At 43.7% G+C, this 25,423-nt stretch overlaps 1 protein-coding gene, 1 long non-coding RNA gene and 1 pseudogene across 2 annotated transcripts in view; 1 reads left to right on the forward strand and 2 right to left on the reverse strand.

Annotated features, from left to right (window-relative positions):
- The window catches only part of EDNRA (endothelin receptor type A), a 266,521-nt gene that overhangs the window by 203,740 nt on the left and 37,358 nt on the right, over positions 1-25,423 (forward strand). The window lies entirely within an intron of this gene.
- The window catches only part of LOC144818971 (uncharacterized), a 96,227-nt gene that overhangs the window by 69,985 nt on the left and 819 nt on the right, over positions 1-25,423 (reverse strand). The window lies entirely within an intron of this gene.
- LOC144819151 (uncharacterized) lies at positions 1,929-25,155 on the reverse strand (annotated as a pseudogene).

A 25,423-nucleotide genomic window follows, 5' to 3' on the forward strand; every position in this document is an offset into this window, starting at 1 on the left:
AACCACCCAATCATATTCTTTAACGGACTTGCAACGCTGTGTGCCTATAACAGAGGAAAACATTAAACATCATCAAAACCTGACAGCCATGGAGGAAGGAATACTGTAGTTCCCAACCCTGAGCTTAGATTACAAGATCTTTTTCTGGCAGTGCCCAAATGTGAATGTTGAAAATCTCATCCCCACTTTCAGTGCAGCTCCCACCTCCTTATTGGGGCCATCCATGACATAGGGAGAGGTGCAGACAACTCATATCATTCACACACACAGATTCTTTGCAAAGGTACAAGGCACACCTGCTTACCTTCTCGGATCACGCCCCATTGGGGCTCCCCACAACACTCCAAAGTGGTCCAGAAGGAAAACTGGAAGAGCATAAGTCATGAGAGAGCCACTGACAAGGTGAAGCACCTCCCTTGAAAAAGACAGCTGCCACTCAGGCTTCGAGATACAGAAAGAACAGTTGATGGACAGAATGCAGAACAATGACATACATTGACCCCAGTACAGAGATCTGGGCCTAAATCCATCGTTTTTCTGCTCACCATGCCATTCCAGTTTGGACCCAGCCATTTGCAAATCAGTCTTGACCCTGCGCCCAATGGAAACAGTCCAGCCCGAACTGCCAGGCCAGGTCCTCCCTGGACTGGAAACAAGCATCCTAGGACCGGTTACAGGCTTTCAGCCCTCATCCGCCAGGATAGCCTGACTCCAGTGGCATGGAGAGCACGGGACCCACGTCTGGGCATACACGTCCCGCTCGGGGTGACAAATACAAAAAGAACAATTGATGGACAGAATGCAGAACAATGTCAAACAATCACCCCAGTACAGAGATCTGGGCCTCAATCCATCGCCAGTACAGAGATCTGGGCCTCAATCCATCGTTTTTTGCTCACCATGCCATTCCAGCAGCACCAAGAGTTAAGCTAATTGGTGATTACTATGATAATCAGAACTGTAAAATAACATAATATATAATAACTAAGGCTCCCGGTTTTCCGCTTTCACTATTTTGTTTTTGCAAATACAGACAAATCCTGTCTGCATGTATTTAAAAAAAATGGAAATATACCAAAAATGTGGTTTCTTTTGAATGACTTTCATGCTGCCTTTCATTAGTTCTAGGTCAACAGCTAAGCAGGTAGACAGCAAGGGGAGTTAAACAAGCATTGTCAAAACCCAATATATTTCCCTTCTCCGAGATCTATTGGCTTTGTCATTTTCTTATACATGTTGCACAACAGAAGTTGCTGTGCAACATGGATTAAAGCAAACAAAAAAGCTCTGTGACGTAATAGCCCTTCTTTTAGTGTAGGTCATGCCTTGTTTGCTGTACAACATTGTTGGACATTGGGGGGTGAAACCCTATTCAAGCAAAAACCACAATCTCTGTCAGGGTCAAACACAAGCAAACCCCAAATTGACCTGTGTTTAACCCTCTGGTAGCTTGGCACAAAAGCAGACCGGCTCAATTTAGAGGTAAGGTGTAAAGTATTTATGCAGCACTTCTAACAATAACAATGAGGAAACATGACATAATAACAATCCCACACCAATTAAGAAAAATAGATTTAAATCTAATACATTTTGCAAGACCAAAATGACAAAAATCCCTTCAGTAGAACCAGGACATATGCTATTTAACAATTTAAGTGAAAATAGTGTCTAAAAGAGCAAAGCGCAAAATTTATATATCTGGTTGCTCAAAGTCACAAGTTCAGATAAACCATGATGGAGCATGGGCTGGATGCTGTGAGCCAGCGAGGCCAGCTGAAAAAGAATTCCTTAATCCTGGTTGCAGTGCGTTGTGAGATCCTGTGTCAAGGATGCGTCACGCAGAAGAGGCGATGAGAGGTCTTAATGTGAAGCTGCGTTGTGCAGCAGCAGTTCCAGGAAGCTACGAGCTTGCGATGCGAGGTCTCGCATCATTGTTGAGGCTGTTGTCTACATGGAGCTTGCAATGCGAAGTCCTGCGTCGAAGATGTGTTGTGCACCAGCTGGTTCCAAAGTGTTGCAGGGCTTGCAATATGGAGTCCTGCATCATCATTGAGGATGCCGTCGATGAGGGGCTTGTGATGCTGTGCAAACTCCTGCATCAAAGATGCATCGCACAGTGATTCTCATGTGAAAGTTTGTGAAGTGATGCGTCGGTTCTGCTGTGACTACAGCTGGGCTTGCAGAGAACTTCTAGGTACTCTTCCAAGAGTCCAGGACTGGGGTGGCACCTCTTGGAAGCCACTGACTCACAGCAAACAGAGTCCAGGTGCATGGTTCAAGGGGGTTGGAGTCTTTTGTCCCTGAGGCTCTAGTCAGGAGGCCAGCCAGCAGGGCAACAGAGTATCAGTCTGTAGTGAAGACACTGGAGCCAAGGTAAGTTGAGTAGTTGGCTACACGGTTCTGGAGCACACAGCAGCAGCTCCACCAGTTACAAAGCAGCATCAACTTTCCAAAGTATTTCAACCTAAACATTCTAAGAATATTCCACAGTGCAGACCCATCACTCAGCAACATAGAATACTGGCAGAGAATGCCACTCTCCACAACCTGGCAACCAGGCAGAGGGGAAAGCATTCACATAGAGAGACCAGATACTACAGTCCTGTGGAAGAGCAGCACAACAGTCCTTCTGACACTTCCACAGGGTCAGAGGTGTACCGAATAGTTGGGTATGAGGGTCCAATAGTTTTACTTTGTGCCCACTTTGAAGTAGGAGGAGGTTCTGGAGGTTTCTCAAAGTTGTTTGTAATTCCCTGCCTCCCTGCCCTGGCCCCAGATTGACTGAGGTCACAACAGACTAGGGTCAAACCCTTTGTGAGTGTTCTGAGGCAGAGACTTTGTGATGTGCAAGTGTGGTAGGTGACAGCTCCTCCCACTCATCAAGTCAGAGATGGCCCACCCTGCCAACAACTATGGACCTTTGTTTCACTGTCTGAGAGCAATGCATAAAGACCAATTGCTAGCTACACCTAGCACATGACCGAGAATACAGGCAGCAGACACAAATGGTTGGGACAAGAAACTTTCTACTTTCGATAAGCATCACTTGTAGAATTGTGATTTAAAATCTGACTTTACAATTAAAGAGGGTTTTAATATACAATTCTTCAGACACCAAACTTAACATTCCTATCTGCTCGCAATTGAAAGTTATTACTTATTAAACGTAACAAATTAACCCAATGTAATCCTGTAGGAGAGGTAAGCTTTGCAGTAGTGAAAATTCCATCTAACTGTTTTTCACTACCAGTACATGTAAAAGTTAAAAGTACATGTTCAACTTTTAAATACACTACACCCTGCCCTCTGGGCAGTTTAGGGCCTACCCTGTGGGTGACTTACATGTATTAAAAAGGAAGGTTCACTTCTGGAAAACTGTTTATTTTGTCAGGTAGAATTGGCAGTTTATAATGCTCACATAGGCTGAGACATGTTCTGAGATATGTTCTGAAATATTCTCAGACAGGCCTGAGAGATGTTTAAAAGGCTACTTAAGTTTGTGGCACAATCAGTGCTGCAGGCCCACTAGTAGCATTTAATTTGCAATCCATGGGTATATGTAGTGCCACTTTACCAGTAACTTACAAGTAAATTAAATGTGCCAATTGGGTAGAAGCCAATTTTACCATGGCTAAAGGAGAAAGCAAATAAACTTTAGCAGGAGTTAAGGCCAATAAAAAACAAGCATTGGCATAGCCAATAGGTCTGGCCTTTGGGACCTTATAAGTGTTTAGTTATCCAGCACAATATCCTTGGTGCAACAACATCAAGTGTTGCATGGACAAACACTTATAAGGTCCCAAAGGGGAGAGCTATTGGCTGAGCCTTTGTATTTGTCCTGTGTTGCTCAACATTATCCGAGGGATATGCTAATTATGAAAATTTTGTTTGCCTAGGTGTAGCACCTCTGGTCATTTTGTAAAGGATTTATGCTGTAGTATTCGGCATCTATTCCTTGTCATATTGTGAGTTTTAACTAGGGGCTAGAGTTGCTAATGTATTGATAGTCGGTGTTGTGGCTACCTACAGTACACTCTAGAAGTGTAGAGTTTTATTCTTGTGGCCACTTCCAGTTACTTGCTATTATTCTATGGTGTTTATAATATTTATCTTAATTACACTTTTACTATCTATGTACATTTAAATATTACTTTCTGTGTAAGTCGCTTGCACAACTCTAAACAACTGCTTGTTGGTGGATATACATGTGCTAGAGTGTGTAGGACCTCACTGGGTTAGTGGCTATGACTAGGGGTTTAGGGACCTTTCTAAGCTGTTGCTTTTCACTGGATGGGCACATTGAGAACATCTGTGGTTTGTTCCTTTGTTGGTTTTCTTTGCATTTAATATTGCCTGATTTGTCTTTGCTAATACTGCAGCATGCACTGAAATATCTAGCGATGTGCAATGGGTTGCAAAGAGGATATATTTCCGCCGTGCTGTGGGTACCAACTCCCTTGGGTCATGTTCTCAGTGGGCCAGATTAAGTAAAGCAATACCTCTGCTTTGCGTCTGTAGGAAACACCTTTTAGAAAATAGGGTTGGTGAGGGGCCTGGGGAAAGAAAGGGCAGGCACAGTGCTTACTAGCGCTGCGATGCGTTGATGGGGCAGAACAGGCACCGTGAGAGGGGAAAGTGACTAAGTCAGAGAACAGAGGGGACAAAGAGAGTGGGCACTAGTGGGTGGGGGGGGGTTCAGAGTCATTGGGAGAGATGGGGGAAAGGGGGCACAAGGAGAGGGCAAAAGGCATAGGGAAGGGGCATTGAAAGAGGGCAAAGTGGGTGCAGGTAGAAACGTGAATGCTAAGGGAGCGAGAGAGGGTAAAAGAAGCACAGGCAGCAACAGAGCATTGAGAAGAGAGCAAGGGGCGTAGAAAAGGCCAGGGGGCATACAATGGACGTGGGGGAGGGGGGAGAGAAAGGCATCTGGGGAAAACAAGGGACAGAAAGGCCAAATGAGGCACAGGGAGAGAACGTAGAGACTAAGAATGAGACAAGATAAAGAAGGCGCAGCCAGCATCAGAAGCATAGACAAGAACAAAGAGGTAGAGAGAAAGGGTGAGGGGCATAAGAGAGAAGGGGGGGGTGGGGAGTGTAGGGAAAAGGGAGATACAGGACAACTGGGCCCAAGAAACAAAGGGAACACAAGGAGATGGAACGGAGCCTACGAGAACAAGAGGGCAAGGAAACAGCCAGCTGAAGGGGCACAAAGAGAGTGCAGGGGCTATGGGCAAAGGGGCCACAATTTAGGAGCAATGGAAGAGCCCATACTAGGGGCTACCTGGTAAAAGGGCCCAGGAAGGTGGCAAGTGGTCAGAGGGAGTGTGCACGGGAATATTGAAAGAGAGGCCAAAGGACCAGAGAGATGGTAAGGATGGACAGGGAGACAGGGCAAAGATGGTACAGGTTAGGCACGCAAAGGGGCAGACAGAAAGACTGAGGACAGAGAAAGAGAGTGGGCTAAGTGGGCATAGGCATTGAAGGGGACGCATGGAGAGAATGAGGAAAGTTAAGGATACAGGGCAAATGGGGCACAGGATACAATGTACTAGGGCAGGGGGAGAGAGGTAAAAGGGTCACAGGAAGAGAGTTAGGGAGCCCAAGACAGAGAGATTAAAGAGGACCACATGGAGACGGACAGGAGATACAGTCCAACGGGGCCACAGTGAAGGGGGTGAGGTCGGTGCAGAGGAATATGGGGCATAAAGAATGGCAGGTAACAGGCAGAAAACACCCAGAGACAATATATAAAGGAAACAGACGGCCGACTGGAGAGCAGTTAGTTGGGGTGAAGGCGGGAAAGGTGTTTTTTTGGTAGATTCACTTTTGGTGCACACTACTGATGACACATAAAACGTGATGTCAAATAGGGCACTTACTTGCTGTACTTGTGCTGTCTGCCCATGTTCACTATTGAGCTCTCTGTGCCCTCTGCCTGCAAAGGGACGATGAGTAAAACCTGACGTTATCTTAATGTAATATGGAATACATTCGAGCGGGAGAACGCATTGCAGCCTATGCATATCGCAAATCCATATTATTTCTCAATAAAAATGTGTCTCCAGGTATTTCCTGCCAAAAACACGTGAGAACGTAATTTGTACGTGGACAAATATCCCATGTGTATCTAATTATTACTTGGGCAAATACTACTTGGTTTCCCGCTTCAGATGCAAACATCCGTCTGGGCCGGAAATGAAATTAACAAAATGCCCTTGCAATCAGGGTCTAAGTGTGGTGACCATAATTTGTAGTGATACCCTATGTCCCGACCAACCACCTGCGCAGGGTACAGAGAGATGTGGTCCCGGTGCAGTGTCTCCAGTGTGCCATAAAGTGACCGTGGCACAATCCATGTGCAACGTGCTCCAAGCGCAGAGTCTCATTACAATGAATGTACTCTGGGTTCAAAGCCCACTGCACAATGTAGTGGTCCTAGGAAAATGCCCATGGTGTGCACAATCGATATGGCAAGTGCATTCATTCACGAGCTCTAGGTGCAGGGTCCTCACTGTGCCATGTAGTGATCCTAAAGAAATGTCCATGGCGCGTGTGCCCAGCCCACATCCAATGCTGTTTTGCTTTCCTTCCCTCCTAGTAAAGTGCCTCCCCTGTGCCAGGCTGCCTGAAGCGGGGTCGGAGCTGGCTTGGTCCTAGCCTCTGTCGTGCATACTGCTGGCCTTGGCAGCTGATTGCTCTTCCTGCCTCCGTGGGTCTGGAGCTGTGTGAGGCGCTGGCACAGGGGGGGAGGCTGAGAGGCCCGGGGATAGAAGGGTCAAAGTGGGCACAGAGAGAGGGTGAGGGACCCGGAGAAAGAATGGGCAGTTGATGCGCAGGGAGAGGCTGTGGGGCCCAGGGAGAGAAGGGGCAGAGGAGGCAAAGCGAGGGCCCGGGGAGAGAAGGAGAAAAGGGGCGCGAGCGAAGAAAAAAGGGCCAGGAGGCGCAGGGTGAGGGGCCCAAGGATAGAAGGGGAAAGGGAGGTGCGGAGGGAGAAGGAGTAAAGGAGGCGCATGGAGAGGATGAGGGACCCAGAGAGAGAAGGGAACAAGTGAAATCTAAAAATACTCTGCCTTTTAAAGAAATCCGTCTGGGGCCTCGGCGAGCCGCTCCGAATGTTGAGACGTTCCGAGGGAAAAAAGGCACAGTTTACCAATTGTACTGCGAAATGGAGAAGTTTTCCATAAGGACTGCTTGCCTGAGGGCTACGTCACATCTCAGGCCACTGCATGACTTTGTCCTGAGCTTATGGGTCCTGTGATTGGAAGGAGAAGCATACCAAAGCTAGAGTCAAGGCTTTAATAAGCTTGCGCGGCAGCAGGATGAGGCGCGGCAGCAGGGTGGAAGAGGGGTGCCTGCACTTGCGGTAGCGATAATTGCTGCCAAATGGCGGCGCGCTCCCGCAAGTAGATCGCCTCACGTGCATGCATTGCCATTGATAGCAATGGAACCCGTGCACGTTTTTCGCTTAAAAGCAAAAGCGATCGGAAAAGGTCTTTTTGCCTATGCAGCGCATGCGCGCTGAGTAGACGAGACCCAATAACATCAGCAAGAAAGGTTGTCAGATCTAAGAAACTCTATGGAAATGTTTTTTATTTCTTACAAGGGCAGGTGCAGCAAGCATCATTTGGATAGCCCCAAATGAGAAACCAATATGAAAACCTTCTGATTACTGCTCGGAAGGGGCTTATTTAATCTATCTAGTCATCTTTCTGTCGGCCCGAGTTAAGAGTAACTATCTCAAGTCAGGGGTGTAACACAGGCCCACACAGCTCCCGTGTTGCGTGGGGGCCCCCACGCTCCAGGGGCCCCCTCCACAGCCATGCAGCCAGCACTTAGGTTACGCTCGCCGTAGATACCTTGCTGCGGCCTCTTTAATTAAATTAAATGGTGTGCGGCGCACACATTTCTCTGCGTCTGCGCAGAGACTGGTAACCATTGTCATGCGCATCACGCAATTAAAAGTGCACATGAGGAGCTGAGGCATCCCCGAGATGACAGAGGGACTGTGCCGCCAACGGCCATAATTTAATTATTGCTAGCCCCTGGCTAGCATAGCCTTGCCCTGTCTTCTGACGCCCGTTTGCACCTGCCACAGAAGCTGCAGGCCAGGCATCGGTGGGGCTGGGATAAAACTGTAATATAGTCCCAACAGCAGTCTCCAGGGGCCCCATCAGTGCTTCCTGTAGCGCACACAGACGTAGTACCTATTACTGTAGAGTGTAGCATGGGAAAGTTTGTTATAGTTTCGAGTTTGATTTATTCCTGAATTCGCGTTTTGGTGTTTGTATGAGTTCTGATGTTTGTGATGTTTGTGAATTCCGCAGTCTGGTTTGTGGTGCAGGTTTGGAAGGGAGCACCGCACCACCTGCAGTCTGTGGTGTTTGTAAGGTGATTGTGTATGTATTATTAATGGTCTGACTGAGGTTCTCATGCAAGTAGGGCCATAGGACTGAGAATGGTATACATGTAAAAAAGACTGGCTAGTTACAAAATTATTAGTATCCTTCTTTCTGTAAGGTGATTAACAGCCAGTGCTTTAAATGGGCCGGTACTCACCGGTACTGAGTACCGGCACTTCCAAATTTCCGAGCCGTCAGTTCAAGCACTTTTTTTTCAGTCAGGGAGGGTACCGGTACCCTGATTGATGGCATGGAAGGCTAAGGTTTGGTATCACCTCCAATGCGGGACAAATGCCGCTCTGCATTTGGATCTCTCAGTCGCACGGAGCCCCTGAAAGAGACGGAGCCCTTGAAAGAGACTTTCACAGAAACGCAGTTAACGTTCAGTAGTGCCCATTAGAATTCCCCACACTGTAGGGGTTGGGGAGGGCTTGCTTAACGCTGTGATTAACAGGACAGGGTCAAGGCAGACCCTGCACTGTTGATTAGGTGTTAAACAACCATTATATAGGAAAGTGTTTTAGCACCCACACCCCCTCCCCTCTTCCCCCTGTTAGGTGTGTGAAATAGCCTGGCCTCGGGCTGCTGGTGAGTAATCTGGTCCATCTTTCCCAAAGCCGGTTTTCTTATGTTTGTTTTTTTCAGCACAGGAGCTGCTTTCCTTTGTGTGGCTGCATTTACATGTCAACAGCGACGGATCCATGGGTGTGAAAGTAGCCCTGCCCAAAGAGCAAAGAATAGCAGGGACCTACCATTGCAGCACCCCAGGAATGAGCTCAGGTGACAACCCGAGATAACAAAGAAGGAAGGGGGAGGGAGGATTGTAAAAAAAGTGAGGTGACAGCTAAAGTTAGAATTGCCACTTTTTTCATATAATGCCAGATATTCGTTTAGTTTTGAAATGGGTGCTTAGGAATTGTATTTTAATACACATTCAAATCTGCTGCATTTCTTGAAGTAATTGGTCTAGTTATTGATGAACCACATGCCTGAAATTCATTTTAAAACGCTCGCCCTGCAGAATTTACAGGGCGTGGGGGAGCGTGCACACAGTCTCTCTCTCTCTCTCTCTCTCTCTCTCTCATTATGCACAAATCCTTTCACCGTGTAGGCCCAGCGATTCTGCACCCTTTGGTCACGCCTTATGTCCCAGCACGCCCCCTTCGGTCTGGTACCTTGCAGCTGGCCACCTCCTCTAAAATTAACAAAGCCCGTTGGGGTGGCCGCTCTTTTTCCCATTCGGCGACCAGACTTTGGAATGCCCTCCCCTTTGCCATCCGAGGAAATAGCAACCTCCTCTCATTCAGAAAGGCCTTGAAAACGCATTTGTTTGCTAAATCCTGCTGATCTGCCCCGAGCCTGCGCTAAACCATTTTATCTTCAAGCGCTGCGAGGCCCTAGGGCAGTTATGCGCTATACAAATGCAATTTTTCATTTCATTTCATTTCATTTCTCTTTCTCTCTCTCTTTCTCTCTCTCTCTCTCTTTCCTTCTCTCTCTCGCCTTCTCTCTCTCACTCTCTTTCTCTCTCTCTCTCTCTCACTCTCTTTCTCTCTCTCTCTCTCTCTCTTTCTCTCTCTCTCTCTCCTCTCTCTCTCTTTCTCTCTCTCTCTCTCCTCTCTCTCTCTTTCTCTCGCTCTCTCTCTCTCTCTCTCTCTCTCTCCTTCTCTCTCTCTCCTTGGAAATCGTTTTGTACTGCTTTTATTTACTGGAAAAAATATTTACAAAATACAGGCCTCAACATTAGGCGTGCTCTATCAACACAAACAATGAAATACAGGACAACAAATTACAGGCCAGGTGGCAAATTTAGGGTATGGGTACATCATGGAGGGTAGAAGAGGAGGCAAGTGGGGGAAAAACAGTGACAAAATGTAAGAGACTTGTGGAGAAAGTAAGTGAGAGGTGGCAGGAAGAGGGGCAGATCCAGGGAGAGAAGGTTAGAGGCTGGGCAGAAATGAGAGGTTAATCGTGAAAGGAGAGTAGATGTGGATGCAAAGACATTGAACCAGAAGGAGACAGGAAGAGCCTGGCCTTAGGGCAAAGGGCTGAAGCAGTGCTTTAAATGGGCCGGTACTCACAGGTACTGAGTACTGGCACTTCTTATTTTTATCACTGTCAATGCCGACCCTTCGCCACTATGTAGGAGAGTACCAGTACTCATGAAAGGTAAGCTCATTGGCTGCTAGTGCTGGTAAGCACTAGGATGTCAAAGAAGAAGCTGTCTCTGACAGCCAAGGCGCTTCTGTAGTCCTTAGCTCAGCCGCTTTTCTGTACCTCTGCTTATTTCTTTGTGTGTATGCACACTTGAGGATATATAGCATTGTCTCAAACAACAACAAATAATGGTATGACATTAAGAAGTTGCAAATATCACAAAACAAGGACATTTTTAACATATTATCCTGTTTGCCTTTCACTTTGTGTAATGATTTAAACTGTTTTGTTAACATAAATGCATTTCTGTTGTGTTTTGACATGTGCTGCAACCTGTATAGAAGTCAATATGTATCATTATATCTTGACCCTAGCCACGCCCATAGCCCCGCCCACTTGCCACACCTCTAGGTCATTTTAATGAGTATCTGCACTTATTTTTTCCCATTTAAAGCACTGTTAACAGCATTATGCTGCGCCTGTTCGTTGAATGTGTGGTTGGTGGTAGATGTACATCCAGCAGCTTTTGGGGGGAAGTCTAGAACCAACTTGGATGCTGCGCAAAGGTTTGATGTGCATTACTGTGTGAGTGTGTTGTTGATGTAGGGTGGCCTAGATTTGAGTTGTCGTTTTTGTTTGCAGATTCTTGATGCTGAGGGTTGTTGGTCTCTTTGTGAAGTCTTTCATGTTATAGGGATGGTGCTGGGTAGAGTGTGTTCAATCTCCTGCACCTCTCTTTGTCCCAGTGTCAATCTATTGACAGAAGTCATCCAATGAGGGCTACATGGCAGATTCATAGGATTCATAGGAATATGATACCACATAATTGAAAATGTACATGTGGGGACTGTATGATGTACGATTAATGCTTCAGGGGATGGATGTTTTACTGTTTTCACTCATCATACGTTTGACATTATTTGGCATTAGCCAGATCGAGCTTCATGACTTTGATAACAAGCCAAGGGCATTACACGGATGGTTGGCAAAACACTTCTTAGAATCCTCCCTAAATGATGTATTTGGCAATCACAGGGGAAACAAGGGTGCCCTGATTGTGTATACATCTTTTACTCGTGCCTTGATTTTGAGAGGAGGTGAAGAGGTGATGTGCACTGGTATTTTATTTTGTTTTCTGCACAAATCTTATCTTCTGCACATATATTTTATATTGATATTTTATCACTGTTTACTCAAAATATTATGAAGGTTCCTGGACATGTTTTCCCCTAGAAAAAAAAGCAAGGATCCCTCCAACTGAATTAAAATATTTGGGGAATGTCGGACAGCACTTCACTTCTCTTGGCATTGGTTGCACCAGTTGAGTTGCCTCATAACAGTCCTGCCTCATACATTAAATGGTGTGTGCGGTTGGTGCGGGTGACCTGAGCTCCCAGGGCCAGCAGCAAGGGGGTTGAAGGCAACTGCCTAGAGGCCAGAGACCATTTGCATATTTACATACCTTTGTAAACTAGTTACCGAGGCTTCGTGTTTTTCTGGGTCTAGTACCCCCTGGGGCCCCACTCTGCCTATTCCTTACCTTTGAAATTTACTTTTGCAGCAGTAGTGTGAGAATGCATTTCATGAAAATGAATATAAAGTAGGGTTGCCCCCCAAAAAATGCCACCAATGTGTTGTTTAAAGAGCCTGGAAAGACCTCATGTTGACACTAAATAGGGTTATAAACAGGGCCCAAGTTGGGGGTAACACAGGTGGATGGCGTCCACCCACTATTTTCACAGGGTGGATGGCCTCCACCCTCCCAAGAAGTTGGGCCCCACTGAAAAATATGTTGAGGGTGGGGTATTGGGAGAAAAAAACTGACTGTTGTGAACAAATCAAGCAATAAAGAACTGTTGGAAGTGGCTACGGGGGAAGCAAGCAGCTAAGGAAAAGGCTGTGAAGGGGTCAGGGTAGGTGGAATCTGTGGTGGAGCAAGCAACGGGTGGTGAGAGGAGGCAAGCAATGATAAGAGGGAGGTGGGGGGAGAATAGGGCAAGCCACAACTAATGCAGGCATTAGTACAAAATAAAAAAAAGTTAATCTACTGGCGTGCAGCCACCGACAGTAAGCAGTATTTGGTCCATGTATCGAAGCAGGGACACACAAAAACCCAGGAGGAAGCTGGAGGCTAGGTGGAGGCACTGTCAAATAAGAAGCAAGGAAATGTGAGTGACGTGGGAGCCAACCAATGGTAAGTAAAGGAAAGTAATGGGCTGGCTCTAAGCCCCTTTTAAGATGTTGTTATCATTTCAAGAGATTTTGCAAGCGCTGTGCAGGTGAAACCTAAAAACAGGATGAGATTTCCTAAAATAATGGCATATATCATCACATGTTGGTAGTATAATGCTAATATATACTTGTGGGTGTACTGTTATGATATATTTGGCTGCTTTATTTGCTTAAACAGGACAGGCATCAAAGTGCAACTGCACATTTATTAGTTAAATAGATGTGTAAATATATGATTTTACAACTTCATTGATTCAAAAAACACAAAATAAACATAGATAAATATAGATAAGATGACCCAAAAATAAATACGGATAAATATAGACAGAAAAGTAAAAACAAAAAATACAATACAACCAGGAGCCTAATTATAACATAGCTTCGCTTTATGTGCTAGGAAAACAGTGTTATGCTTTGAGCGCCTTCTGCAGAGAATCCTGAAAATCACTGGTTTGGAGTACAGTAGGCTTGCCTCAAAATGTCATTTTTTCAAAGTAAATAATGTAAGTACGAATTGATTGGCTCGGTTGGCCTTTTAACAGTGCTTACTTTTTAAGTTCAAGGAGATGATTAAGAGTGAACGCTGTGCGGTATATAATTAGTCAATATTGTTTATGTAAGAATGCAGATAGTGTTCCTCTACAACATATTCACTAACAGTTAACTTTATATCCTTACCTTTTCATTCTGTAATATTGCTATTTATTTTAAGAACCCTAAATTTGAACATAACTGCATCCAACTTTTCCAACAGGGGGAATTCCAGATTTCTTTGCCAAATAGTATTAGCTAAATCGCGTTCCAGATTTCTTAAACAAAAGTGTCTGTGTGCTTGTGGATAACTCAAACTATTCTTTATCCTCTACAGCCCTTTATCCCATATGATGAACTGCCAGCAAGGTCAGGTATTGCCCCAGGAAATAATACACTCATTTAATAAACCTCTTGTTAGGATGAAGATTCTAGTATCTCTTCATCACTCCAAATCACTTGTGTTTGAAGGTCCATTTTCGTATTTCAGAATTATTGCCCGTAAAAGGCTGGAAATTGCCCACCCTGTGACTATGCAACTCAGATGAATGCGCATATTGTTCGGAAATTAGCATTAACAGCCATTAACGCCCGCAGTATGCCAGCAATAAGGATAATAGCAGCCCTCTCCAAGCCCACCTCCTACGGCACACGAAGAAATGCCCTCTACTTTTCTCTAAAAAATGTGAATATTCTATACTTACTAACAAAGGTCTAGAAAGCAAGGAAACAAAAATAATTAATGTCCACTATGTAACTCTTCTGATGACCTTAGTCAGTGTTTTCTAGTGAATGCTAAAAAACCTTACTTCTATTGAAAGTTATTCCTGTTATCTTTCTTCTTCTGAAGTCTTTAGAAAATGTATCTTCGTAAAAAAATGTTTAAAAAAAAGATCCCTCCTAGTAAAGCTTTTTTGTCAATCTCTAAATCTACAGAAATTTTTCGAATGCAAAATGTATGGAAAGAAATATACTACTGAAAATATAATTAATATATTAATTGCATCTCCCCTTGTATATATCTGTTACTGCAAAGGTGAGAGTGTAGGTTTGTAACTCGTATGAGGTTTTCAGAATGTCAGGACGCCCTTGTTAAAGAAATGTTTTGGAAAGTGGCTACTCTGCCACCATCCTGCTGACCCCCATACATGACAAGCTAGTAGTATTTTGGCCATGTTTGGGTACGCAGGCATTCTATTGTGAGTCCTCGTGTCAGCATGTGGTGTGTTGTGTAAAGGATTTGCCTGTTTGACTGAGAAAGAGATAGAAGTACACCACACGCCAAGCTGTGTTTTCCAAGAGGTTCTTTAATTGAATAGAGTCTGGTCATTCTCCAGAGGTGCCCGAGATCTGGAAACACCAGCACCATTCGGCCCTGAGGCAGTGACCCTTTGTCCTTTGGGTGGATACCTTGGATGTTACAGTGGAGCAGAGAGCATCTAGATGAAAGGAGTTAAGGGTCTGATGTTCAAACACATTTTGCACTCACAAAGCCTGCTAATCACATAATATCAGGGTCTGTGACCACAAAATACCCTTTTCCTATTTACGAAATCACTTTTACAAGCCTGAAAAGGTTTTCCGACTCGTAGTGGGGCTATTCAACCCGATCCAATCGCAAATAGGAATGGGTGTCAAAGGGGATTTATCAATGGTTTGTGAACGCATTCGTGGTTGCTAACCATTGATCAGATACTGATGTCACATAGGGGTTAGTATATGATTCACAAAGGGTAAGATATCCTTTTGGTAGAGCTTCACCTGTGTAAATCATGATGGTGGCCTCTGTACGGGCAGGCTGTGGTCCAGCGGTCCACTGCCTGCTGTCCCCAATGTCCTCCAAAACAGAAAACCCTTTTTTAAAAGCAGCACTGGTCCCTTTAATGGTCATGGGATACTTAAAAAAATAAAATCCCATTTGGGAATGAAATGCAGGTTAGGAGGTCTGAGGTCCCTGGCAGGCCTCCATCCTCGCATTTACAAGAAATCACAGGGTTCACAATTTCACAATCTGCAGCCTCTCAAATTAGCATTCATTAGGCAGGTCAGTTTGCGACACCCTGCAAATGCACAACTTACAATGTGATCTATTAGTGCATAGGTTGCGTCACAACTTAAATACCCATTTGCAAACCAGTCGGTGTGCAAATTGCACATCTCTGATTTGCAACTGGGATTAGCACATCTGGTCCCTAAGTGTGCTCTGCTATGGGTCCACAATCCGAAATAGCAAATTTGTGGGCATCTGCAGTTCTGGTGTTGACGCTAGGCAGAGACAGGCCCACAAGCTATGGTAGCTAGTTTACTGCTTAACGTGGACTCTTTGTTTCAAGTGTCATGGAAGCACAGGGAGCGAAATCTCCAAGGGTGTCTGCATTTCAATGCCCCATAAAGTGTAAGTTCCTCAGTTACCCCTCCATTGATTGTTGTCCTTGATAATAGAGTGATATGGCCGTCTTAAAGTTTATCTTAAACTGCTCCTAGAAGTTAATAATAAGAGACAACCTGCCCTCCTCCAAATTGCCCTCGTGGCTATTGTTTGCTGCCAGTAGAGCAGTTGAAGCGACAATTATGTTGTGATTATGAAGCAAAATGAGTTCCCTGGTGTGAATCTGTGGACACGTTGAGGGGTCTTGTTGAGTCTAATCTGCCTGAATGGGATCCCCTTGGAATAAAACAAATCTTAAATGACTATAACACCTTTCATTCGTAAGAGACTGGGATGAAGAGTTACTGTGTGAGGAGTTCCTTGTTTCTTGCTAACAACATGCATGCACTGTGATCATGATTTTCTTCATGGGGTACGGCTGTTGATTAAGTAATGGCCCATTGGTCTCACTAGTTAAATACTGGAGTGTTATATATAGCGCTGGTAGAGAGCCAATAGCATGAATAACTGGATTCAAATCAAATAACTCACTGCTATGACATAGCAACAGCTGTCAATAAAAGCTGTCACTCACTGCTTCTAGTCCATAAAGGAATCCCAGGCTGATCTGGCTGGGCTCTCTGAGAGCCTGTCAGAGAAGTGCTGGAAACCAGGGAGACCAACATCTGGAGGAGTGGACACATAGAATGGTGGGGGTGGATGGCAGGAAGCTAGGTTTATTTATTTTTTAAATGTTGGACAATGAGGTGAGGCCGTGTTATACTTGGCTCCTCAATTACTCCTATGCCCCTGCGTAGTAGTTGAAAGCACAGAGAGATGATTTTGGGGACCATATATAACATACAATTATAGATGCGGTAAAAAGTTAATTACGGGGATGTTTTTCACCTCAGGGTTCTGAGTGACATGATAGATAACCCGAACTTCAGTTTCGTCTATATAATGTCACTCTTAACCCCTTGGTGAAAAACATCCAGTTAATTCACTGTTGCCCATCTATAATTCTATGCATGCTCTAATGTGGCTTCTCTTGCATGTACACATGAGCCCCCATGATTTCTTTGTGATTAAAAGAGCTATCATGAATCCCTGTGGTCAAGTGGACAGGGAGAGGTGTGGCGCAGCAGCCAGGGTGGCTGACTCAGAACGCGGGGCTCACAGTTTGATCTCCTGCACCGGAGGCAGGTCAGGATCATATGACTCTGGTCAATAGCTCACTTAATCTCCCCAACCGCCCCCAGCACCTTGAAACCTTAAGGGGTGATACGTTCATGCTTTTCCGAAATATGGGTTATTTATTACTATTAAGTTGAGCACTCTGCAGGACAAGTAATTCAAAGAATTTGTAATCGCTTGCACTGCATGTATTATCTATCACATGTATAGGCCTTTCTGCCGTTTCACATGTGTGCCTATTCCTGACCATTATTAGCAGTGTCCATGGAGTTTTTTACTGTTCCCAATTGTCACACTGACCATGCTTTAGCTCAATAAAGAATTAGTGTTGAATTAAAATTGCCCTATCACATTAGAAGCTGTTTAACCATTTTACTTTTGACTTGATACAAACTCTGGTGGAAATCACACTAGAATACAAAATAAATGCTTTGATTACTATCTGAAGTTTCACATTTGTTTCTGCTGAGAAATACCTCAGTTTCACCATTTCTATCCCATAATGTCTCATATCTGCCTACTTGAAAATGTTTCAAAGAATATGTAAAATTAATTAAGGAAATTGGTAGTGAAAGGAACCCATGGATTAACCACTCAGCAGATGATGTTTTGACTACTTGTTAATGGCAATTTCTCTAAATTAGGGATCTCCAACCATTTCTATACTAACTTTTGTTGAATGAAAATCATCATGAGCTACTAAAGTTAGTGTTGTAAGAGTGACCACATCCCACAAGATTACCTTAGTAGCCACCATATACAAGACTTCCAGCAGTGCTCACCTCAGTGCCCCAGGAGAGTTGCCAGCAGTAATGTGAAAAAAGCTTTGTCAATTTGGGATGCATTTACATGGAAAATATATAGCCACAGCTGCAATGCCTCTAGTACCAAGGTAATACTGTTAGCAATAGGTCTATCCACAGCCACATGATTTATTACAAAAATATCAGACTTAAATACATTTTGTAAATTCAACCATTTTTCATCAACCATCTTATGAGCTTGAAAATGTACATATTTTCGTCTCAAATACAGACTTTTTCATTTTAATATACATATCTTAATGCAATCAAGCTAAATCTTCAAATTTAGTAGGCAGGGCTGCACACAGGAGAGCTACTTACAAGTAGCTGGAGAGCTACCAGTAGCTCACAAGCTACTTGCTGGAGAAGCCTGCTCCAAATATTCTATGTTTAACACTGTGCAAGTAGCGTCCTTTTTCACTATTATTTGTTGAAAGTGTTTTAAATTATAAGGTGAAAATAAATCTGTCACATTTAAGTACCTCCAAGGCACGCAACCAGATTTCAAAATCTGCAATGTCCAACTTAATTGCATAATCGATCTAGGCTGACTTTGCCCGTGTTGTAAAAGTGACATGTCAGACTGTATAATGTCAATTGCTAGGGCACAATGTTATTCAGAGAATAAATCCTGGTTGATAATTTAGTCATACTGTTATCAACAACAGCCAATGCATTTCTAAATTAGCCGTGCCAATTTCACGTATATGAGCTCAACAGCTTCCTGCTGTAAACGGCATGTAAAAAGCGCTTTTGATGTGGTGTTCTAGGGCCTAACAAAAAATCCTATAAATCCACGTCATCAGAACGGAGAGATAAGTGTTCTTTCACTGCACCTAACGTGGAGCGTAACCATTGTTGGCATAACTTTTCCACACTGTATGTAGTGAAAACTCTCAAGTGTTGTGTCGGCACGTAACGTGGGTCTGGCCTCTATGTTTTGAAATGCTCCGTGTTGTTAAAAAACCATGCAAGGCAATCATTAGTATCTAATAGCCACACAAGCTACTAGTTGGAAATGGAATGTGATAAATTGTACCTACTATTCTTTACCATGTTATTGAGCTGTTCCTCAGTGTAATTTGTAAAGTGTTGCCAATTATCAAAACGTGCAATTACAGGAATATTTAGTGTATTCATATCTTTAATTTTACCCAGGCCCAGACAAGTTGTTTCCTTCCTTGTTTTGTTCATAACAATCATCTGTCTTGCTATCAGATGAGCTCCAAACAAAGCCTCATTACCCTGTTCTTGTAAAGTTTTAGCTCCCCACACTGATTTCAAATCAATATTGTCTTTCCAAACGTCATTACCTTGTTCAGATAACTGGGAAATAAAGGAAGCCCAATAGGTTAATTTAGTTTCGGTCAGCATATTTTTCTTTGCCAGGGAAGGGGAAAGTTTAAAATAATAAGATGCAGGGTCTATGAGGTTATTACCAGAAGAATATGCAAACGTCTGCAGGTATGTTTTCAAGGTACCCACTGGTGGTGTCAGGCAATGTTCACAGTGTGCATAATTAAAAATTGCACATGGAGTACTAACTTTTTGTAAGTAACAGTGGGCACACTGATGACAACATAACATTTTCCCAAAATTATTTGGTTCACTATATATATTTTCACTTTCAAATACAGTATAATATTCTAGTTCAGAAAGCATAGACCTAACTGTATTAACATCCCAATCATCAGATGGCTGCCAGGAGTAATTACATCAGACATGGATATTTTAAAGACATACAGATTTAATAAAGTCTCTGCAGGAGCAAACATTTCAAATGGGACCTTATCCCAAACAATGCCATCCAGGATGGGAAATGCAGAAATGTTCACAAGGGACAGGTTTCTTCTCAAATTTTGTGATGAAGAATAGGGTGTCAATACATATGTTACCAGTTCAAAAACAGAGCGTTCAGGGAGATAGTGTCATTTAGGAGGAAAAAGAAAATTGTCACAAATCCAAACCAAATGAAAAGCAAAAGCAATGAAATGGTATTCCAAATTTAAATCCAAGGGGGAATAAGGTAAGTCTGTTTTAGCCAAAAAATGAATGCACAAATTCAATGCAATGGCTGCTCTGATGAACTCGAAGAAAAACCATCAACATTGTCAAAATAGCCTTAGACAGTCTGTACAAAAACAGGGACCTAATGGAGCAGTGTAGAACTGGTGGATACTGCCGAAGGTGGACCATAATAAACAACTTCATTGTTATTGATAGTAGTCTGAGGCTGTGAATTCACATATGGTTTTTGTATGGTGGTGGTAGTAGTGGCTGAAACTAGTATAACTTCAGGGTATGACATCCCCCGCCAGGGATTATACATTTTTGCATCATTTAATGCTTGCAAAGAGATTTCTTGTATGGTAGTGAGATGAGACAGGTAACTACCCAGGAACCCTAGGAGCCAAATGTGTAGGCCTGGCCACATGCTGTGGTTTTACGAGATCAATGGAAACACATTTCTGTGTTTACAGCCAGAAAGGGGTGGCAATAGTATTGTTCTGGTACCTTCAACTGCCAGGACTGGCACTGGTGCTCTATCGACAATCTTTTCTTGAAATAGATCCCCAATCTTTGAAGTCCAGACAGGAGTCACTAATTGTACCATCACTTATTCAGTTGCTGAATGTTTTTTCAGTTAATTTGAACGATCATCTCGGAAGTATGTTAGTTCCTATAAGACAGCCAAATGTTTATTGATGTCAAAACGCATATCTGCTTCCACTGTATCAGAATTATCATGGTCTGGAACACAAACCTGGATGCCGAACAGGACCTCTTAGGGAGTCAGGCAACCCAAGGATCTTCTAAGTAGATTATTTAAAGCTCTTTGCACTTCATACAGGGGATGGATCCACCTGCAACCTGAGCCTAATACTCTAGCCATTAAAGACTGCTTTAAATCCTGAATTTTCCTCTCCACTATCAAATTTCCTTCACGATGATATGGGGAGGAATAGTGTACAGCCACACCCAATGTTCCCATGATATGCCTGTAACCCTAGAGGCAAACACTGGTCCTTGGTCTAAGTGGAATGCAGCTACTGCATATGTCCCGATAAAAACGTGCAGATCTTTTATAACAGTTCGAGCATCAGCCAGTTGCTGTGGTCATCAGCATAGCAAGCTAGAACATAAATCCAGTGCTAGTAGGATGTACTTAAAGGAGCCGTCAGAGGATAATGTCCCGCAGTGGTTGAGATACACACAAGCCAAAGGCCTGTTTGAAATTAAGAGGGGTGTCTGCTGTGGGCAAGCAGTGGTGGAAGCTTTTGTTTGTTGACAAATATCACAACTTAGGACATACTGCTCTGCTTGGTCTGTTTGTAGAGACCTGGCCACCAATAGTGTTTCTGTAGTAGTGAAACGGTAGCCGCTACACCTAAATGGGCAGAATGAACCCCTCATGAGCAACTAAGATCAATTCTTGTCTGCGGTCTGAATTTGTAATCACTTGATCCTCCACTCCGGGGATACAAGCAAAAGGTGTATTTTGTGCACTCAGTAGGCAGGAGCATTTTCCTGGATAGCTTTTTGGTAATGGAGTGCCACAGCGTGAAGTTGTAACAGCTACCATGATGTCTTCATCCACTCTCATATAAGAATGAGTAATTTCAGCTACGACAGCAATCTGAACTTCTGCCTGTGCGGCTTCATCAGCCAGTGAATTCCCAGCAATGTGTATTCCAACACGTTGATGACTCAATGTATGAATCGCATGAGCTCATGGCAAAAAACGTTTTAAGTTTGCCACCTTTCCAACAAAACATTTCATGCTTGATAGCATTCCCTTTGGAATCGCTGAATCCATTCTGGCACCAGTAGTGTGAATCCTCATTATAAGACTGGACACAATAATATGAATTGTACACTATTAGTGTGAGGAATTCAGGATTGGTATTTTCTAGTGCCTGAATTAGAGCTTTGAGTTCAGCCAACTGTGCAGTGCACTCAGCCAAGGATTGAGTAAATGTTTTAAGAGGCTAGAAAACTCTCAGATTTTTCCCCAGCCTGATGCGCAAGCGGCAGAATATTGATGTTTAGTTCTGACTGTGGTCTGAGCAGAATCATCAATATAGACAATTAAATTATACGGGTCAAGTGGGAACATTTCTTCAGGCCCAGGATATTCTTGTTTGTGTTGTAGGAATTCTTGTGTTTGTAGTGTAGGATCAAAGACATCGCCTACATCAGTAGCTGTTAAGGAAGTTTCATACTGTATCCATTGTGGATATAAGGCTTTCGCTTTTGGAACGCTGGTCTTTGTAATAGCCTTTAAGGCCCGGATGGGAGTCACAACAATTATGCATTTCCTCTGAGCCAATAATCTTTCCCTTACTACAGCAGTCTGAACTGCAGGCAGTATTTCTTTTTGTAGCTGCAAAATGTGTTTCTGCATTGGAATATAAATGTGATTTATATGGAACTGGTACTGTATCACCTTCATTGAAAGTGATATATGTGTAGCCAGTGGATCTGGCAATTATGCATATCACCAGGTTTGTGGTGTTAACACATGTGTGTAAGTGTTTTGAAGCAAGCCTGTCTGGTTACACTGCTCACATGATCTGGGTATACTCTGGTGTCCAATGTGTGCTTGAGAAGTCTGGACATATTAATTCATTAAAAGGTTTTACCCATTGTGCAGAATGTGGTATGTATGTTGTACCAACACTGAGAAAGGCCAAATGTGATTGCAGCTTTTTGATTGTGTTTGGGGGTTGTAAAAGAGTGTATTTCTCTAGGAAATTACGTGCTAAGCTTTTGCCATCATTTGAGAACTCAAAACTCAAAACAGGACACTGAGATAGACAATATCTGATTTTTAGATGTTGAATTTATATCCAATTTCAGCAAATTCCACAATAACGCAATCTAGTCTGGATAAATGTGTGCTGAAGTCATCATCATTAAAGTATATGTCATCGGCATAGGACAATGGTTCTGGATAAATTGATTATAGAATTGATGTGACACGGGCAGAGAACAAGCCTTGACTGTTCTTCTGCCCCTGAGAGAGGCGATATAATCGTTCTTTGTTACCTGAGCACAGTGAAGGCGGTTATATTCCTGCTTTCAGGTGCTATGTTTAGTAGAAAAAAGCATTTGAAATATCTAATGCTGTTTTATATTTTTCACGCACAATGTTCTTAATTATTGCTGTGCTGTGTGGATTTTGCACTGTGAATGTGTGTGTGACTGTTTACATTCCAGTAATCTAAGACCAGACTGTATGAATGGTCTAGTTTCATTATTGGAAACAAGGGATTGTTCATTGGTGAGATACAAGGCTCAATTATGCCTTGCTATTCAAGTACTGGGTTTTTAGCTTCACACTTAATGGGATATTGTGGTTGCACTTGTGGGCTGGACCTTATAGGTATTATGTGATAAGGTGAATCTTAAACACCCAGCCGACATGATTGTGGTAATATACTGGGCCAAGAGTAAGAGCCCCCTCCTTGGCATAAACTAGGGGAGGGCATAACTCACGGTGTTTCACTTCACAGAATTCCGCAGAGTTACATCAAAACTCCATGAGATTCAGCAGAGTTCTGCCCATCCCTACCCAAGTGTTAAGTCAGCGGGTGATCACATGCATCTGCTGCAGAAATGTGAGCATAGACAAGTCACAAGTTCCTACAACAACCAGGCAGCTCAGCAGGTAAATGCATGTACCTGGGGTGTGCATTAGTAAGGTCAGAAGCTCACGTTACGGTGGTGTCTTCAACTTTTATTGCATGCATAAAAAAGAGTATTATTGAGTGTGAAACCAAAAACCTGTTGTTTTCAGAATTACAACACCACAAGAATATTCTGGAAGTAGTACATTTTAAATAGTTCTCATTAGGTCATCTAAGCTGAGAAAGTACAGCATTCCTTACTTTGGTGTAAGCATGAAGCATGAGGGGACTCTGTGTTACTAATCTCGAATCGGAGATCAACACACAAATCACAAAGTAAATTCTGATGGGACGTACCTAAAATAATAGATGGGGTAATAAAAAAAATAAAGGGTGCAGTGAATATGTATTTTTCTGTTCAATTGTGGATGTTATAAACCAGATAAACACACTTTGTAAAAGCTATACAAACGCTATTGTGCTGTATTTTCTGAATAAAGCGATACAAAAGGGGATGATGGACAGAGCGTTTGAACAAATCAAACACTCACCCCCAGTCAACTGATCTGGGTTTAATCCATCACCATTCTTTAGTTCACTCAGCCACCCCAGTTCAGACATGGCTATATGCAAATCAGTCTGACCCTGTGCCTCATGGGAACAGTCCAGCCCGAACTGCCAAGCCATGTCTTCCCTGGACCGGAAACAAGCATCCTGGGACCGGTTTCGGATTCATAATCCCTATCAGCCAGGCTATCTTGAATCCAGTGGCCAAGTGAACAAGGGACTCACTTCTGAGCATACCCTGCCACACTTAGGGCGAACAAAGCGATACAAAAGGGGATGATGGACGGAGCGTTTGAACAAATCAAACACTCACCCCCAGTCAACTGATCTGGGTTTAATCCATCACCATTCTTTAGTTCACTCAGCCACCCCAGTTCAGACATGGCTATATGCAAATCAGTCTGACCCTGTGCCTCATGGGAACAGTCCAGCCCGAACTGTACCGCTTTGGCCGCCATAAGTGTGGCAGGGTATGCTCAGACGTGAGTCCCTTGCTCACTTTGCCACTGGATTCAAGCGAGCCGGGCTGAAGACGGCTGGAATGCCAGAAACCGGTCCTCGGAAGCTTGTTTCTGGTCCAGGGAAGGCATGGCTTGGCAGTTCGGGCTGGACTGTTCCCATGAGGCACAGGGTCAGACTGATTTGCATATAGCCATGTCTGAACTAGGGTGGGAGAGTGGGCTAAAGAACGGTGATGGATCAAACCCAGATCTTTTGACTGGGTGTGAGTGTTTGATTGGTTCAGATGCTCCGTCCATCACCACCCCCTTTTGTACCGTATTTTCTAAATAGGCAAAGCATGTAGAATTAAACAGATATAGCTTGAAAAAATAATGTATGGCAAGCGACAGATTAAATTCACTTTTTAAAAAAATCCATTTAAAAATGCAAACTTATGAACGTTAGTGTTACTTTAAAAATATAAGCTTTAATATATTTGGATTGAAATATGCAAATTGAGAGGTATTCGCACAAGCCTAAATATCAACAATTTTTAAACTTGGCCAAATGACTGTAAAGAAGTCAGTGGGCGAGAGGTACAAACTCTCACCTTGCCATATCTCGTAGGCCCCACAGCATAATGGAGGGCACTTTGTTTGACTCCAACAGGCTCCTTAGTAACGTGTCTATCCCCGACACCTTGCTCTGCCCCATGTACCCCTTCAGGGTGCTAGGCTGCATCTTGTCTGCCAAGAGCTTACCTTCACCTTCTCTGAAATGCTCTCCCTCAGCTCAGGCTGAGGCGTGGGACCAGCAGCGGGCTTGCTCATCTATCGAACAGCACATGGCAGATTGCACCCTCCACGCCCACCCGCTGTTTGTGGACGAGGGGAAAGGGGTGTGTGTGCGAAGACAGATGCCGCTTCTTGGCACTGTGAGACCCTTCTTCCAGTACTGCCTAGGCCGTAGAAGACCCTGGGGTCCCATTATAACAGGTAACTGTGGGGGGGCTGGATGCAGCTGTCCAAGTGTGCTTAGATACGGGAGGAAGGATGTGCCTGAAAACAAACTGGGCAGAGCAACCACTATTCTTCACTT

This window comes from Lissotriton helveticus, chromosome 2_1 (assembly GCF_964261635.1).
Source record: "Lissotriton helveticus chromosome 2_1, aLisHel1.1, whole genome shotgun sequence".
NCBI classification, from domain to species: Eukaryota; Metazoa; Chordata; class Amphibia; order Caudata; family Salamandridae; genus Lissotriton; species Lissotriton helveticus.